This window comes from Elephantulus edwardii, unplaced genomic scaffold (assembly GCF_000299155.1).
Source record: "Elephantulus edwardii isolate Elephantulus edwardi_28Jun2011 unplaced genomic scaffold, EleEdw1.0 scaffold00005, whole genome shotgun sequence".
NCBI classification, from domain to species: Eukaryota; Metazoa; Chordata; class Mammalia; order Macroscelidea; family Macroscelididae; genus Elephantulus; species Elephantulus edwardii.
In genome coordinates, this window is record NW_006399755.1 from 24,015,647 (window position 1) to 24,021,326 (window position 5,680).

Below are 5,680 nucleotides of genomic sequence, written 5' to 3' on the forward strand. Positions count from 1 at the left end.
AATTAAAACAGACATTCGGATGGCGGGGAAGAAGAACAAACTGGGGAGGAGGGTAGAGAGAATGGTGCAGCAATGAAGGAGTGAAAACCCAAAATCCCTGTAAATGTTCATTAAAACTAATAAAATTTAATAATAAAAAAAGCATACTAGAAGAAAAATCAGAGATGAGTCATAAAGGAAATGTCAGGATCATTTGTGATGACGTCAAAATGAACAACGTGTATAACTGGATTCCAGACTAGAGAGAGACAGGGAATATCCCTCAAAAAATTGTGGAAGAGGTTCTAGGGAAAAAACCATGTGAGCTAGAAGACAATGGGGTAGTATATATAGAAAGTTTAAAGAAAACAATTAATTATCGACCAAGGATCTTGTATCAAACAAAGCTCACTGTCAAATATGAGGGATAAATTAAGCTTTTGCAGAAAAGAAGGAATTTTAGGAACTTGTGAAAACAAGACCAAAACTAGAAATTTTAAGGGAAGTCCTTCACACCGAGACACCAAAAGAAAGCAGATGAACCATAGTACCAGAAGCAACAGAAAATGAAACACTGCAAAATTGCAACAATAAAACCTGGCCTGTTAATAATTACACTTAATGTTAACGGCTAAATGTATCAATTAAGAGAAAATGAGTAGCAGAATGGATTAAGTAAATAAATAAACCAACAAATAAAATAAAATAAAACAAAGCCCATCAATATAGTGTCTGAAAGTAGCAGCTAAAAAAAAATGAAGAGAAAGATAGATGCAAAGTCAAAAACTTAAGAAAATACACCAAGCAAATGGCATACACACACACACACACACACACACACACACACACACAAAAATCCAGACAATAATAATCTCTGATAAAATACACTTCAGGATGAAAATCACCATAAAAGATAAGGAAGAGCACTATAATGATTAAAGGCACAGTAGATCAAGAAGACATTACTTTGGTCAAAATATATGCACCAAATGATAGATTTAAAGCAAAGGTTTATAGAATTCAAGAAAGAAATAGACAACATCACAACAGTGGTAGGAGACTTCAACACACCACTCTCACCAAAGAATACATCAACTCAAAAGAAACTTAACAACAACTCAAAAGAAACTTAACAAAGATGCATAAGATCTAAACTCAGCCAGCACAAACTTATAGATATATTCCAAGTACTGAACCTAATTAAAACTCAATTCACTATCTTCTCAAGTTCACGTGGTACATTCCCCAGAATGATCACATATTAGGGCACAAAGCAATCCTCAACAGGTTAAAAAACATTGAAATAATACAAAGTTTTCTTCTCAGACCACAATGTCATACAACTAGAAATTAACCACACACATAAAAATAAAGCTTCTAAAACCACTCATATGAAAGGTAAATAACACTCTGCTAGAACACAAATGGGTTATAGAAGAAATAAAGAATGAAATTAAAAAGTTGCACAAAAAAAATAATAAGACATAATAAACCTCCAGGCTGCACCTAAGGCAGTTTTCAGGGGTTTAATTCATAACAATAGGCAAAACCATAAAAAAACAAAGACATAATAAAATTATTGATTTAACTCAATACCTTCATCAAATAGAGACAACAATAACAATCTAACCCCATACAATCTAGGAAAAAAAAATTATGAGGAAAAATGCTGAAATCAGTGAGATAGAAAACACAAAAACAGCTAAAACTGTCAACAAAACCAAGAGCTGTAGTTTTTTGAAAGGGTCAATAAAATTGACAAAACTTTGGCAAACTTAATAAAAGGGAGGAAAAGTCACAGATAACTAAGGAATGATAGCGGTAACATCACAACAGAATAAAAGGAAATTAAATATATAATATTAGGAAAAACAATAGTCTGGTGGCCTAATGGCAAAGATGTAGAAGACTTTCGTTCATAAAATAGCTATGAGTCACCTACGACTTGATGACACTTAACAACATCAACAATGGCAAAGAGATGCACTGCAGTTCCAAAGGCACATGATTGGAAGGCACCAGCTACTCCACAGGAGAATGTTGGGTAATTTTCTCCTATGCGAATAATTGCCTCTGAAAACCCTCTGGAGGATCAGCTATGCATTGGTTCTGACTCTAAGGTACACAACAACAAGATACTCTAATAAAGTTGAAAACCTAGAGGAAATGGAGACACTCCTTGAAATGCATGCCCAGATTAACAGGAACTCATGTAGAAAACTTGAACACATTTATCAAGAAACAAAAAATGAAGCAGGTTTTAGAAAGAGTCCTCCACAAAGAAAGTCCTGGACCAATAGCTTTACAGCTAAATTCTACCAGGTATGTAGAGCACATCCTATCACCAATTCTTCTTAAATTATTTCAAAAAATAGATAAAGAAGGAACACTCCCAGAGAAATTTTGTTAAGCAAGCATAACCTTAATATCATGACCAGGAAAAGATAAACAAACAAACAAAATATCCCCACAAAAAAAACAACTAAACAACAGACCAATTATCTCTCATGAACATAGCTGCAAAAATCTGTCACAAAATCCTGATTAACAGAATCCAACAGCACACAGGTTGCACAGTGGAGTGTACTCTGGGCGGTGGAGGCGGGGGGAATCCAGGGGGATTGTATACCAATGAAAGAATTTTTCTTTTACTTTTCAAAGAGAAGAGCAAGCCACGAGGGAGGGGTGGGCAGGGAAAAAAGTGCAACAATGAATGAATGGAAATTAAAAATTTCTGTCAATGTTCATTAAAATTAATAAAATAAAAAAATCATCATGACTCAATGGGATTCATAACAGGTATGCACAGATGGTTCAGCGTAAGAAAAACAAACAACATAATTCACCACATCAACAATGCAAATAACAAGAAAAATATAATCCTAGAAATTGATGGAGGAGAGACATTTGATAAAATCCAACACCCATTCCTGATTAAGACACTCAGCAAAATAGAAATAGAAGGGAATTTCCTCAACATCGTGAAAAATATTTATGCAAAACCAAGAACCAGTATCATTCTCAGTAGAGAAAAACTAAAAACATTTTCTTTGTGAACAGGGACCATATGAGGATGCCCTGTGTCACAACTTTTACTCAATATTGTATTTGAAGTACTTGTTATACAACAAGAGAAGGATACAAAAGACATCCAGTTTTTTAAAGAGATGATTAAATTGTCACTACATGTAGATGATATGATAATGTACAAGAAAATCCCAAGCACTCAACAAAAAAAAATCTGTTAGAGCTAGTAGATCAATTTAGTAGGGTGGCAGAACACAAGATCAGTATCCCCTAATCAGTGGATTCCTCTACAGTAACAAGAGATCTCAGAGATCTGTTGTAGAATGAGGCTGACATCGGGATGTGGGTAAGACTGAGAAAAACTGGATGAAATATGTTTACGGCATTGAAGTCTTTTGGGGAGAGAATATTTTATATTTTAGGGCACTATGTTTATCGTAAGAGTACGGAATGAGGGTTGCAGAGTGGATTATATTTGAGGTTGGAGATGTGGGGGGGATTGCGTACTAATGAGGGAGTTTTCTTTTGCGTTTGAAGGAAAGGAGCAAACGGAGCAGTGGGGGTCAGGGAGAGGGGTGCAACAATGAATGAATGGAATTCCAAAATCTCTGTAGATGTTCATTGAAATGAAAAATAAAGAAATTAAAAATAAATAAATAAATACGGTCCATCAAAATAAAAACAAATTTAAAAAAATAAGGTCTTTGTAACAGAAATGAGGCTGGAGATTGCATTAAAGAATTTTGTACAATGAATAATTTACTTTTTGGAAATATTCTTCTATAAAACATAGATGGCAACTATATACATGGACTTCATGGGAAAAGGCCAGAAGAGGAGGATGAATCCCTGTGAGATGGAGTGACATAGTGACTATAACAATGGTCTTGAGTATTACAGTGATGAGGAGGATGGCACAGGTTAGGTCAAGCTTCTGATTTGTTCAGAAGGTCCCTGTGAGTTGTAGTCTATACAATAGTTTTTAACAGCAATATCCCAACTTAGAGCTATGATTTGTATCTAATATACTATCAGAAAATATTTTTGTAATAAATGAGCTTTAAAGGGTTTTGTGATAAATATGTAATATAGAGCTTGTATACACCAATACAGTGTAGTATCACTCATGGCAGGCAGGTATGAGCAAAGCTTCCAGACTAAGACAGAAAAGAAAGACTGTGAATTAGACTATCCTGTATTTTAGTGACCTGAACTGCAAGTGATTTTCTACAAATGGAGCATATACACTACAATGTTCACTTGCATATCTTTCCTTCCACTGACTAGGAGATGCTTCTGCTACCTGACAGCGCAATCCACAGAACATATTGCCGTAAGGGGAGTTTGTGAAATTTAAACACTGCAAATTAAACATCCTCACAGGTAGTCTGTTACAGTTCAAGAAACAAGCTATTTATCATTCTTGCTCTCATGTTCTGTAAGCTTATCCAGAATAAAGCCTGAGAAAACTGTTAGAGATCTTCAAACATGGGTGGAGCCTATTAACTTTGATTAATGGAAAAGGTAATTATTCTATGAACTCTTTTATGATCAAATTATCTTCTGCTTTGAATTTTTGGTTGATGCCATCTATTTTCAGTAATGGAAAGCTGAAAGGGAAACATTTTTAAGGTGTATATGACTTTGATGCAATTATGTGGTAAACAGATACTCTGGGTGTATACTTTCAGTAGGACTAGTGGAATGAAGACTTTTTTTCAGATTCACACAGTAATGTAGGTTCCTGCCAGGCAGTAGCAAATATACCATTCCAAGAAACCTTAAAGAATGAAACTATCAATGACTGATGACTCATGAAAGAGTTAAAAAGAAACAAAATAAGATTATCAACATTGCAGCCATTGTAAACTGTTCTTACTATCTACACAGAAAGGAACGTATTAAAATTTAAAATTGTGTCTATTTATTTATTGTAAGTGATCACTAGACATAAACACAAAATAACTGAGATTTGTCACTAAAATATAGTCATGATTTGTGTTTAAGATTAACAGATCGTGAATATTTATTCCTTCTATCTTTCCATGTATCTTATCTTGCAAGAAATAAATGCCATTAATCAATAAACACCCATCCTTACCCCTCTGCTTCCACCCTCCTCCTGAGGGCATCATTTAAGTGCACTATTAAATGACAAGAAGCTCAACCTGTCAGAGCCCCTAAAAACAGAATGCAAACAAAAAGAGTAACATTTTTCTCATTACTTGTCTATTTCTAGTGAGAAACTCTCTTTGTGTTTTAAATTTGGAATAAATTGAGGCCCTTCTTTGTGTCCAGAGCTTGACACATATAGTAGAGAAATATGCATATATTTTTGTGTACATATCTCTCTCTCACCAGTGACAAAAATGAGTTTATAAGGCTAATACACTTTCAAGAATTTGAGAATAATTACGGTTGAATCACTTAAATCCACACTCATGGTGATAGACTATTTCCATACAAGATGACCTTTCTCAAATGAATCAGTCCTCCCTCCCCTTTCCCCTTCCCCTCCATTTTCTCTTCTCTTCCCTTCTATACAGATTGAGCTTCTTTCTTTGAAACTCTCTGGCTTTGAAGTTTGTTTGTTTTTTTTTCTTTAATTATTATTAAATTTTATTAGTTTCAATGAACATTCACAGGGATTCTGGGCTTTCACTCCTTCATTGCC